Source organism: Mixophyes fleayi, chromosome 3 (genome assembly GCF_038048845.1).
Source record: "Mixophyes fleayi isolate aMixFle1 chromosome 3, aMixFle1.hap1, whole genome shotgun sequence".
In the NCBI taxonomy this organism is placed as follows: Eukaryota; Metazoa; Chordata; class Amphibia; order Anura; family Limnodynastidae; genus Mixophyes; species Mixophyes fleayi.
In genome coordinates this window covers 213,129,387-213,143,543 of record NC_134404.1, presented here as the reverse complement: position 1 = coordinate 213,143,543, position 14,157 = coordinate 213,129,387, and the positions used below count along the sequence as shown (strand labels likewise).

The 14,157-nt window shown below is 38.6% G+C and overlaps 1 long non-coding RNA gene across 1 annotated transcript; it reads right to left on the bottom strand.

Moving 5' to 3' along the window:
- Positions 1 to 2,084: 2,084 nt before the first annotated feature.
- On the bottom strand, positions 2,085 to 8,012 carry LOC142144358 (uncharacterized). The gene is made up of 2 exons (XR_012689690.1): positions 6,105 to 8,012; positions 2,085 to 5,380 (listed from the first exon to the last, which is right to left on the bottom strand). It is a non-coding gene; the product is annotated as an uncharacterized LOC142144358 (long non-coding RNA).
- Between the last annotated feature and the right edge of the window lie 6,145 nt (positions 8,013 to 14,157).

Sequence of the window (14,157 nt, the reverse complement as noted above, 5' to 3'; positions counted from 1 at the left end):
TTGGAATCAGTAAAAAGGAGCATGTCTGAGACATCATTTACAGAAGAATTAAGGGGTTTTATTATGGAGGGAATAGAATTTGTGTTATTACACAACTATTTCAGATTCCAAGACGATTACTATCTGCAATGTGTCGGGACTGCGATGGGCACCAGGTTCGCCCCAAGCTATGCCAACATCTTTATGGCCAAATGGGAGGAGGAATGTGTTTGGTCAGGACATGGCTTTGGGGCGGACCTGGTGTTATGCCGCCGATACATAGATGACGTCTTTTTTTGTTTGGAGGGGCTCAGAAGTTGACTTACAAAAGTTTTTTAGTCATCTAAATAATAATGAATGTGACATTGAATTGACATTTCAATGGAGTAAGATTAGCGTAAATATTCTCGACATTACCATATATGTTGATGGAAATACCTTACAAACCAAGACATTTCACAGATATAAATGGCTACATTAACTACAATAGCAATCACCATCGTTTTTGGCTTGACAATGTACCTCTGAGCCAAATGTTAAGAGCTAGAAGGAACTGCACGGATGGAGTTGTTTTTCAGGGACAGATTAAGGAAATGAAAGACAATTTCAGTCGGAAGGGCTATAGGAAAGGAACCTTGGATAATGCAGAGAAGGTAGTCATGGAAAGAGAAAGGGAAGATCTTTTGATTCCAAAAGATAAGAGCCGAAACAACAAGAGTCACAAATGTGAATGGGCTTTTATTTCAAATTTTAATTCTAATCATAGATAAATAGAGAAGACAATCAATAAATATTTGTACCTGTTAAAACAAGATGCAACAATAGGAAATATAATTCCGGACAAACCGACTTTTGTATATAGGAAGGCCCCTAATCTAAAAGATAGGATCATTAGAAGCCACCTACCAGAGCATAAAAGAACGTCTAACAGAACTAAGGGTTTTTACAGGTGTGCACAATGTGTAGCATGTAGAACCTGCAAAATGGAACATAACAAAACGTCCACTTTGTTTCTCAATAATAAAGAGATTCACATCAAACAGTTTATAACATGCAACTCTAACAATGTAATATATGCCATCAAATGCAGTTGTGAGAAGGTGTATATAGGCAGAACAACCCGTCCCCTTAAAATAAGATTAAGGGAACATCTTTACAATATTCGAAGGGGCGTAGAAACACATGTCTCAACACTTTAAGCTACATCATTCATGCTCAGACAAAGAGGTGACAGGCTTCTGGGGGTTACAAAAAATTGAAGCAAGCTGGAAATATAAAGACACCTTATCAATGCTATCTAAGTCAGAGATGAGATGGATCTATGACTTGGATACTCTCATTCCTAAAGGACATAACGCTGATTTTGAGTTGAAATGCTTCCTATAGATGCCACTCTTCTAAGATACAACATTTCATGTATATCATCATCCAGAGTTTGTTTCTATATGTATGTGTTTGGGAATATGTGTGTTATCATGCGAATATATTGCATACATAATGGTTATTGATGTGTATTTTTTTGTCTTTTTTTTCCATTCTGTTCTGCTCTGCGGGCGATACTAACTTTTAAGGACCACCATTGCTATATGGGGGATGAAGTTGCAATAATCCCAAAAAAACCTCAAAAATGTTTAAATTATTTTGTCTACCTCTAGACACGTCCTGTAACATTTGGTAAGCTGTGTTTTATAGAACCCTAACTGAAATGTGTTCTCTTACACTCATGCACTTGAAATCCTTGCTTTCTTCTGTCCATAAATGGGCAATATTGCTGGGTACACATTCACCATTACATAAGTACACAGTGCTACACAAGAATGTGAAATTACAGACAGGTGCAATTTTTTAAGTAGCTAGCATTAGCTTATTGCATTTATAAGTTAACAGTGACTTGACTGGGACTGCTCATTTGATTATCTGTTGCCAACTTACAGTTTAACTTGCTAGAAAGCAGCTTACCTTTTAACTTTGAATTGAGAAATAATCATCCCTTTGCAACTGCTACATGACATTGTTAAATCTAAAATTCTGACCCAAGTCAGCCTGTGGTGTCAAGTATATCTGGAAGCGCTTCAATCAGCTGGAGAGAATTGACACAGACCAAGTTCTGTATGCAAGGAATATTCTCTAGTTTATTGATACAAAGATACAGGTTTTTATAGGCTACTGAATAAATGAATCCTACGTCATATGCATACAATAGTTTATACCACTAGTTTATGAGAAGCGCTACTGATTAACTTTCTCACGTATTCTTGAGGTGTTTACTTTTCTCCCCCTTCTAAGGACAGATGAGCCTATTATTTCTTATCTCAAGGGGAGTTGGAGATATGCTATGTGCAACACCATGGATACAGCTCCCATACTACCAGCTGGATATGAAGCTCATTATTGTTTTCATAACTGGTTACATTCTTCAGGTGTTCTCTATTAGTTCAACTTCAAGGCCATAGGCTCACATATTGCAAAACTGCAAGTTAACAGAAAAATGAATAATCTCTTCTAGCAAATAATATTTCTATACAAGTTACAATAAAATGGCTGAACAAAGGCCTTATGAGGCCTTAACAAAAAATCATATTTAACATTTCCCATCTTTTATTCAATTTTCGACCCTTTCTCCTCCTACCTACCTAATCCTATCTATAGAACCACATTCTTAATAAGCAGGTACTTATACACATGTAGGAGGCCACATGCATAGAGTTGGTCCCCTTAGGAATCTGTCAACTCATCCCCCACTAATAAGCCTGTGATCCTCCCTGTCCTAACTTGATTTATGAGGAGATGCATTTGTCCATGTCTAGAAAAGATGGTTTCTTAGAAGATGGTTTCTTAAAAGATGGTTTCTTAAAAGATAGTTAATGAGTCTATAGTAGTTCTGCAGGCCTTGCATGTCCTTTGTTCAATCTTTAGTAGTTTCTTGTTGCAAACTCTGCAGTTCTTTGGCTTTGCTAGTCCAAATAATTCATGACACTCATAGTCTGGTCAGGTTTCAGAAGTAATTTCTGTGATCATCAGAGGTTCGGGATTTTCAGTGGTTCCCTTTTTGGAGAGACAACAATCAAGTGTCAGTAACTTCTTAATCAGCCATATATTTAGTTTCATTATCACCTATACGATCAACAGGATTGCTAAACCATTTGCTACTAATGCCAATATTTCCAATATCCAACATGAATCATTACTGACAACTTTACCAATGAGGTTATGCATCTGCACAAAGACATTTTCAGAGTTTACTCTACTATGAGTGCAAATTGTTGAGCACTCCTTCCCATATGTTTCTCACAGTGGCATAGGCAACATGTCACTTAACTGTCTGTTTCATACTGGGTTAGGGAGGCCTTAATCCCTACTTCAGTCACAATTATTCTGGCAAGACATATCAATACAATGAGACAGTCATTTCTATTTATCAGAACAAGACTCCCCTGATTTGAAGACTTTGCAGTGTTATGCGTGAATCCAGGTGTCTCTTTCCTGTACTTTCACTGCCATGGGAGTCGTCAACAGGACTTGATAAGGACCCTTGTATCTGGGTTCAAGACTTCTCCTGATGTGCTTTCTCACGACCACCCAGCCCCCCAGGGTGCAGTTTATGGGTACCTGTATCAAAATTAGGGTTTGCAATGGAGGAGAATATTTGACCATGTATTTCAGTTAGTTGTTTCTATAATAAGGCAACATAATTCAACAAATCACTATATACATGGTGTAGTTGCTATGGAAAATAACAGCCTGTTCTGTTTGCTGTGCCAAACAATATCTCATATGGTGTTAAACCTGTGTCTTTCCTAGCAGCATTTTTTACTGAGTGCAGGTAAACATGAGATCCATGGCAGACCTGTTTCAGCCATTATTTTCTGCATTTTCAATTTCAGTGTACCATTAAGGCGCTCCATACATCCTGAACTTTGGGATCTGTAGGGGGTGTGATAGTTTCTGGAATCCTTGCCCCGTAAAGTGTATCCCTCTGTCACTTACAATGACCTCTGGTACACCATATCATCAGATTACCTCATTCGCAATTTTCTTGGCTAATGCTTTAGCATTTGCTTTTCTATACAGCCATGTCTCCAGCCAGTGACTAAAGAAGTTGACACAGACAAGCACATTCTCAAAGCCCGAGCATTTGGGAAGTTATAAAGTCTATCTGTATCTTATAGGGATATTATGTCTGGGGTGTGCTTTTCCATAGGACAGACTTACTCGGGTTACTTTGTGCACAGACTAGGCATTCTGCCACTAACGACTGTGCTGCTTGGGCGAACCCTGGTACTATCCATAAGCTGCTAGTGAGTACAACCATAGCATCTTTTCCCAGATGCACTTTCTCGTGTGCTATATTGGCCATAATGGGATAAACTACTTTTGGCAGACACAAACGCTGACCTTTACACCACTCCTTGCACTTCTAGTGCTCCATGTATTGCCCAAGTCTTTTTCTTATTTTCTGTTGCTTGTCTTTCCATAAGTTGGAGTGTGCTCTGGTCAAACAGGGGTCAGGGGGTCACCATGTAAATAGACTCCCCTTGGGGTACTGGGGCTATGGCGGCTTCTCGTGCGGCCTGGTCTATTTCACTTAGCTTCGGGGGTAGTATCTCTGTGTGTGTCTTCATCTTCATCACTGTTTGGAGGACAGCTGGAATGCAGTGAACAATGCCCTGGTATGTTCATCATATTGACTGGTTTGCTTGCTGAACCCATAAGGTCCCTACTTTTCCATACAGGGCTATAATCATGCGCAATTACAAATGCATAACTTGAATCAGTGTAAATATTTACTCTTTGTCCTTTTGCATATATGCATGCAAGTGTCAGGGCCTTTAGTTCAGCTTCTTGTGCTGACATGTGACTCGGTAGAGTCTGTTGAATCACTATTTCTGTGTGTGTGGTTACAGCACACCCTGTATACGGGACAGGATCTATGTGATAGTGTGAACCATCTACAAAAAGAGTGATGTCTGCATCTGGTAATGGTTTATCTTTAATGTGAGATAAAACCAGAGATTCTTGTTTCATTAGTTCTATGCAATCATGTTCAGAAAAATTTTGTTTGCATTTTTTTTTTTTTCCTTTCTTTCTGTTCAAGCTGGAATGGAATTCCCCCAAATCCCTAGGGTAACCCCAATATATACAGGTACTTCTCCCATCTTTTGAAACTTGCTGCAATAAGGCAGCAGGATTCAACATTGTGCACTGCTTAAGTGTAACGTTACTGGGAGTAAGCAGTGCTACTTCATTAGGATAGGCTTCAGTAAGGAGCATGTGGATTCCAAGAACTTGGAATCCAAGTTCTTGGTTTCTGAGTTCCACAAAGTTTACACTCATTAGATGGAGTGTACAGTACAACGGTTAAGACAGATGTGGTAACTTTAATTCTTCTGGAAGAGAAACACTTAGCTTAAATAACCTGTTAATAAGCCACATCATCAGTTCTATTAGTGTATATAATAATGTGTTGGGCCACAATACTCACAAACACATTCCTGCATTGGGTGTAAACCCCTGTAGTCATGGGTTGCTCTTTTCTTTATTTGGTTGGGTTAAACTTTCATATTAGAATTTTCTAATTATGTATAATGATCTATACATTACTATGGGCCTGAGTCTGGTTCTTCCAAACTTGGCTTTCCTTTCTAGTCTAGTACACATCTACAGCGCACAGCAAAGGAAAATAACGTGCAATCTATATTCCTCCTGCTAATATCAATGAACTCCCCTCTCTGGTCTCCCTTGGACCTTTAAAAAACTTAAAACACAGTTTACTCAGATTCCCCTTGTCTGAAGGTCTTAACATATATCTGTGAACATGAGAGGCTCTGGGGCCTCTTGTGCTTCCTTTTTTTTTTTTTTTTTTTTTTTTTTTCTTCTAATAAAAAAGGAAAGGGAGGAAGAAAATACACAGTGCGCTCGGCAAGTGTTATATGTCACTCATTTCACAATAGGAGGGAATGTCCTTTGTGCTGTATATCTTCATACTTAGTAAATCTGGCCGGTAACAAATGTTTTGCTTGTGCTTGGTTTCTGTCACAACGTACGATACCGTTAAGGTAACTGGGTGTCCTAGCACAATATCTATACTCTTTTCAAGCACTAAAGCAGAGTAGTATGCAAGTGACCTTAGCTTGCGACCATGTATTTGTGTCAGTACTCCTTGTACATGTGCACTGACTTCATAACAAAATAATGTGAAAGGCTTGTCATAATCTGGCAAAGCCAGTGCTGGCGCTGAAGTTATTTCAGCTTAAAATTGGTTAAACATTTGGTTCTGCTCAGAGGAGAGTATAAATGGCTTGCTATGATCCAGAAGTGCTAATGCAGGAGCACATACAATTGCTCTTAAAGTCTTAAATCTTTTTCATTTCTGTAAAAATATAGAATTCCCATCAATGCATTACCATACCCACAATAAAAAGAATTATTTACAGTATATGACAATTATAGCACAGTAAATAAGGGCAGTAAATGTCTTTACAAACACTGATTTACTCAAAACTGTAATGAGGATACAAATAAAAACCTTTTGCTTTCTGCACATACAGAAAAACCATCTGGTTCATGCATTTGCTATGTGAATAGCACATAAACTCTAATATCTCTTCCAAAACAAGGTAATCATTACTCAGAAGAGTTTACGTTATTTAAATCCTTCATTAGTTTATACTTATGTTTGTTGTGGTGCAAAGATGGTGCATTGGAAGTTAAATCAATGCAATCTGGATTGCCTAATGGGTCTTTGCAGCTGGAGACCTGTGAATAAAAAAACTTTTGCATAGAGATTAACATTTATTTACTAGGAATTACTGTAACTGTAACATGCGTGTATACTGTTATCAGGTAACCAGTGAACAGCTGCTAAAAGCTTAACTGTGACGCTATGCGTTCCATGCCTTGATTTCCTCAAAGGGGCAGTCCCTAATTTCACAAATAGAGAATGTCAAAGTGACGAGACCTGGGCGAGTGTTCAAAGCCACTCCTTTCTTATCATCTCTTAGTACAGCCCTTTTAAATGACACTAATTAAATTTCCGGGTTTAGAAACATTCAATCTGGAATCTTGGTTCCAAGTATTCAACCATTTTAAAAGCAGCACTGTCTCATAAATCAGAGTACTCTCGTTAGACACAATACATTGTGTCTGTAAATCATTCAACATTTTCTCAACAAAATCTCTCTCCCGTGACCAAATATTCACACATATTTCTAGATTCTGTGATTTTCGTGTTCAAAGTAAAAATATATTCACTTAAGTCTCGCTCACAGACGACATTTTATCTCGTAACATTTCTTTAAAGGCATAACAAACCCTCCTGATTTCTGAGAACATTCATCAGCGCCATTTTAACACAGATAAAAACAGCATGTAAGCTCACTCCCACAATTCTCAACTTCATTAAAGAGAAAGCTATATTTCTGAACTTCAGAAACAAAATTATTTTGTTCAAATACAGAAACGGCTTGTTGGATCCCAGCTAGCTTTGTTCTGACACTAGTACTTATAGTGATAATGTACATTATTTACAATCTTGTCCGTGCAATCGGACCAAACATTTTAAAACTTCTTTTGTATCTTTTTAAAAGCTTATCATTAAGCAATGAATGTACAACTTTTTCAACCTTGAAACATGTCTCTTGTAAAAAACGGACAAGACAGACAAACATTGTGATTTAAAGTAAATCAAACATCTCCCTTATAGAGCACTAAGACGGAGAACAAACAATGTGAATTATCACGGATCTCTCTCACACGCAGTAAGACGGAGACAAAACTCACATACAGAGAAAGAAAACTTAACTGACATCTTCTAGCCTACTGCTGTGGAACTACAAGTCCCAGCATTACACTAAATACAAGTTAGCTTCAACATGTTATCATCAATCAGCACTCCGGACACATTTTTTTAATTTTACATACATTGTCAAAAAACAAAAAACAGTGTGCTTCTTATCTCAACACACTGAAATCATTTACACAGAATAAGGGAGGGGCACATTTCACTTATTCAGCTGCACAGGATCAAACATACATTTATAATATACAACCTACTTGATTCATTATTCAGCTTCCGATGCATTTAGCGTATCCACATATATTTCGACTTTTCAGATCTCTTAACTTTCCTGTGCCACCTCAAACAATCTCTTGGGGTTTGATCTCAATACCCCTTTGTTCTTGTCACATTACCACTTGCAACACCTTTGTTTCTCCATCCACACATATCTTTGGCTATCCCCGCTTTCTTGAAAAATTCCCTGCAGACCTTCTACTCCCCCATTTCCTTTAGTCTTTGTGCATCATATCTATGAGGGAGCTGCTGTCATTTGTTTACTATCTATATTACTCGTATTGACAGTATTCTGTTGAGTCCAAATCGGGACTCTTATCTAGTTTCTGTGGGTTGTCCTTGCACTGGACGTCCCGTTCTGTGGACTCCTTGTACTGGATGTCCGTGCTAAATAGCTTCTTTGACAGTATCTGGGACGAAGGTCTTTTGGAAATCTCTCTTACACAATTTGGGCAGATTACAGAATCTCCCTTCTTTGATATACCTCTGGGGATGGTGTCTAAAATGTTCACTCAATGTTCAAAACAATAACTCTCTAAATCCCTCTATTCCATTACATGCTTCTTTGATCAATGTCTTATGTGACTTTTATGCTTTATATATCATACATAGGTACAAACACATGCACTCAAAATTCAATCATCTTTCAAAAATCTAATCAACAATACAATTACAGTAAACAAATTGGGTTAATACTGTATTATATTAATCAGATGATACTTGAGACTCACAAATTCGCGTGTCAGGTGCCTCAGACAGACATGAGGTGACCCAGACTAAGAAGACCAACGAGTAGAAATCTACTGACCGCGGATGTTGGGGTTCAATGTGCTGGGAAACCTCCGTTGTCTGTCTTGTAGCCTGCTGGACAGCGAATCTCTGTGGCGACCTCCAAGTTGTTAAATCTAAAATTCTGACCCAAGTCAGCCTGTGGTGTCAAGTATATCTGGAAGCGCTTCAATCAGCTGGAGAGAATTGACACAGACCAAGTTCTGTATGCAAGGAATATTCTCTAGTTTATTGATACAAAGATACAGGTTTTTATAGGCTACTGAATAAATGAATCCTACGTCATATGCATACAATAGTTTATACCACTAGTTTATGAGAAGCGCTACTGATTAACTTTCTCACGTATTCTTGAGGTGTTTACTTTTCTCCCCCTTCTAAGGACAGATGAGCCTATTATTTCTTATCTCAAGGGGAGTTGGAGATATGCTATGTGCAACACCATGGATACAGCTCCCATACTACCAGCTGGATATGAAGCTCATTATTGTTTTCATAACTGGTTACATTCTTCAGGTGTTCTCTATTAGTTCAACTTCAAGGCCATAGGCTCACATATTGCAAAACTGCAAGTTAACAGAAAAATGAATAATCTCTTCTAGCAAATAATATTTCTATACAAGTTACAATAAAATGGCTGAACAAAGGCCTTATGAGGCCTTAACAAAAAATCATATTTAACAACATCTTGTCCATTATGTGTGGCCTTGGCTTGTTAGCCTTGCTGGGGATATTCATCTGTCTCTGTCTGCTTTTCTAGATTGAGAATTGTTTTTAATCCTTTATGTACTCCTTTCAAAGTGCAAGCATTTAATGGTTGGCCTTTACCAATGGTATAGTTTCAGTGTAATGTTTGCGTTCTAAGTCATTACCATTTTTATTGATTTATTTTCCTCATTATATGACTGTTTTGGTCTGTCTTTGCTTTATAAATTGAATCCAGTATTTGGAAATTTTGGAGAAAGTGTGAAATGTGGTCTAAATTGTTAATAATGCATTATTCTTTATTCGGTTCTTTTAGCATCAGCATCTGTTGATGATTTATGCATTGGTTTTTTTCCGATTACATCATTTTTCTGCAGACTCTCCCTTCACACATGCTATATTTCCCCACAGGGCCGTCTCTCCCATTGGGCACAATGGGCAGGTGCCCGGGGGGCCTGCAGCCCAGGGGGCCCATCAGAGGCAGCGCAAAAAAAAATCCTGCAAAGAAAAAAAAAAGAAGAAAATACTTACCTTTCAGTCAGCTGGTGATCCGGCTCACTCCCTGGTCTACTCCTCCGTGCGGCGCTCGCAGTGCATGACGGGAGTGACGTCATCCCGCCCGCACGACATCCATTGCGGAGCGCAGACCGGAGGAGACCAGGGAGGGAACCGGATCGCTAGCTGACCGCAACGTAAGTATTTTCTTCTTTTTTTTTGGAGTGGGAAAACAATTTAAATCAGCAGGCAGCAGCAGTGACGAAAAGAGAAGAGGATCGCATTGGAGAATAAGGTAAGTTAAGGGTTTTTGTTTTTTTTTAATTATTTCAAGGGACGCTGACAGCTGACCAGTGCATAAAAAAAGATATATATATATATATATATATATATATATATAAAAGACAAAAGGTGAGAGAAGCGCCACGCATAGTGTATTAAATTACCAACAATTAGTCTTCTCAGTGCGACAAACAAGTGAATTGGCCTCGTACCAAAAAACGAATAATAAACAGCTTATCTGTAATTAGATTCCCGACATCCTATATAGTAAAGATCCTTGATGTCCAGTCCTTATGGCTCCAAATATTCAGATCGCTCCCAGGTATAGGGGTTTACATCTAGCAAAGGCTGGCAGCCTTGGTCATTTAATACACTATGCGTGGCGCTTCTCTCTCCTTTTGTCTTTTAGAATTATTTGGGCACTTGCAAATGAGTGCCTGCTTTTGAGGAGCTGCCTGCTGCATAAATTTGTATGTTTTTATATCCTTATTGTGTATGAGGTACACATATACACATAAGTATTGTCACAATTTTGGTGGTTTTTATATAAACGCACTAAGCGCCTTTTGCTTATTATTTATATATATATATATATATATATATATATAAAACACTTTTTTTTACACACACATATATATATATATATATATATACAAGTTAACCCGTGCATGATACTCATGCATTCTGGTCAAATCAAGCTACTTAAGGTGTTAAAAAGGTTCTTGTCATGCATTTGGGCCTAGCCCAGGCCTCCTCAGGGGAAAAGTGTTACTTCCCAACGCAAGCCCAGACACACACACACTAACACACGCCGCTACACATGCAGGGGCGGATCTAGAAAATGTTTGTTTCCCGGGGCAATGTTAGGATGGAGCGATTTAGGCCCCACCCCCTTTCCAACTTCTGAGGCTGCCAGGGGCTGCACAGTATGTGCAGGTCTGCTCGGCAGTGACAGGCAGGGACAGTGTGCTGCCCGGCTGCTCTGATTGTGTTTAAAACACAATCAGAGCAGCCGGGCAGCACACTGTCACTGCCAAACGGACCTGCACATACTGCCATCGTCAGCAAACCCCTGCTAGGGGAGGGGCGATTGCCCCGATCGCACCCCCCTGGATCCGCCACTGTACACATGTGTGTTCATGAGGTAAAATTACCTCACGAAAATGAATTTGACCCCTCAACTATTCAATAATGTCAGTATACCAAATTTCAGCCCTTTTTGAGATTTTTTTTCCACACACACTAAGAATTTAGTAGGTCAGTTAACCCGTGCATGATACTCATGCATTCTAGTCAAATCAAGCTACTTAAGGTGTTAAAAACTCCCCACTGTCACCCCCGGCAACCACCAACCACTCCCAACTGTCACTTCTCCTTCAAGAAATATAATAGTCAGTGTATAACTCTGCCCAGCAGCTGGCGCTGCAGCTTGGTTTTTTTTTTCCACACACGCCACTAGACATTTATATAGTAGATATATATAATCACTTTTTTTTTCTTTTCTTTACATATAATATATACAGTATATATATATATATATATATATATATATATATATATAGGGACCCCGGTGCACTGCTTTGCCCAGGGGACCATAATGTTGTTAAGAGGGCCCTGTTTCCCCATCTATGCATTATCTGTGAATCTTGAAAAGAGCAAAAGGTTTCAAGATAATCTAAAGTTTATCAGTCTTTCTCCCACGTGATACCGAAAAGTTACACAAGCTTAGGCCAATAAGTACAGTAACCAAAAATATTGTCACCCTTGCAGTTTCTTCCAATAATGCACCATTATTTCCAGAAAAATGTTGAAGTAAACAAAAATTGGTATCCACATATATATTTCTTTGCAGAAAAAGTTAACCAAGTTAGCAATAAAGCTAACTTTAGCTAACTTTTGGCTAACTTTAACAAAAGTTAGTGAAGCATGGGCAATCTCAAAGTTTCAGAGACATTGATTTTACCATTTCCCCCATGGCACTGTAGCCAACCACTCTGGATGTGGCTATCAGAGGAAACTTGATCGAAGATTTGAGTGCAGTATTGGTCGAATGGTGGAGAAAGCACCTCAATCAATAAGCAAATAGATTTAAGACCTTTAGACACAAGATACAACAGCTTTAACTTGTACCATCCATCTCCAACTAAATGAAAGTGAGTTTATATTGTAAGTGGCCCTGATGGGCTCCAATTCTGAGAAAGAGACATAAGAAAGCCCTATAGTTTGCCAAACCACACCTGAATAAGCCAAATTCCTTCTGGGAGAATGTCCAGTGGACAGATGAGAACAAATTAGAGCCATTGGTAAAGCACATCATCCCTATAATTATAGAAGGCAAAATGAGGCTTTTAAAGTAAAGAACACCTTCCCTATAGTCAAATATGGAGGAGGTTCAGTGATGTTTTGGGGTTGCTGTGCTGCATCTTACACTGGGTGTCTCGAATGTGTACATGCCATAATGAAATCTGGAGGTCACCGGGCCATTTTTGTGCACAATGTTGAACCCAGTGTCAGAAAGCTGGGCCCCCGTCAAAAGTTATTGGTCTTCCAGGAGGACAATGACCCCAAACACATTTCAAAAACACTCAGGATGGTTCAAGATGCTGGACTGCTCTGAAGAGGCCAGCAACAAGCCCAGATCTAAATCCCATAGAGCACCTGTGGAGATATCTGAAAACAGCAATTGGGAGAAGGCATCTTTCAAATCTGAGAGAACTGAAGCAGCTTGTACAGGAAGAGTGGACCAAACTGCCAGTAGAGAGGTGTTTATCTATTGCTACAGTAAACAGTTGATTGCAGTTATTTTGACCAACGGTACCAAATATTTAGTCTAGGGTCTCAATAGTTTTGTCATGTCATTTCTTCTCACTTTCTGAGAGGATATTCAGAATAAAAAGCAAGGCTTTTTAATATTAATAGAGGAAGAATTGTGGATACCAAATACTGCCGTCAATTTCAACTTATGTTTAGAGGAATTTGTGAGTTAATTGAAAAAAAAAGTGCAAGAGTGCCAATATTTTTGCCCATGAATTTATATAAATATTTACAAGCTTTAAATTGAAATTGGTTAAATCAGGTCAGTAGAGAAAAGTTTACATTTGTATCCTAGAGGGGTCTATCATTTAATTATTATAAGAGCACAGATGTAACTTATCTTGAAATGAGCCTCGCTATATCTTAGCATTCAGTCTTGGGGGAGACATAGTAGGGGTTCAGATGTGTGTTTTCTGCACTTGGTTTGCTCACAAGGGGCCTGATTCATTAAGAAAAGTAAGGCAAAAATAGAAGTTTTCTCCTGTACAAAACCATGTTGCAATGCAAGGAGTGAAAATTAGTTTATTATTTTGCACATAAGATAAATACTGGCTGTTTTTTTCATGTAGCACACAAATACTTTTGTGCACAGTAATTTAAAGTTGCTTTAGAACGTGGCCTAACCCAACTATAAATCTGCCACCACATTTTAAATTTACATTCCCCTCCAATGCAACATGGTTTTGCCAAGGTGCAAAGCTACTCATTTTTTTGCTTTACTTCCCTTAATGAATGAGGCCCAAAGTGTTCAGAAAATACAGTTAAACAACACAATTCAACAAACATTGAACAACATCTCAAGACATCCAGAAAGAATCTACATCTGCTGCAGCCTACCTTAGCACTTCTTTGATTGCACAGGACACTGCATCTAGGTAATTTTATTAAATCCCTCAAGTTTTGCTCTTTTGCTCTTAAATTGCAGTGTTTGACAAATTACTTTTCTTACTCTCATTTCATGGCATTATCTTTAGGACTATATCACCCTTCACCCTTCCTGCAACTCACACCTCTTTCCAGAT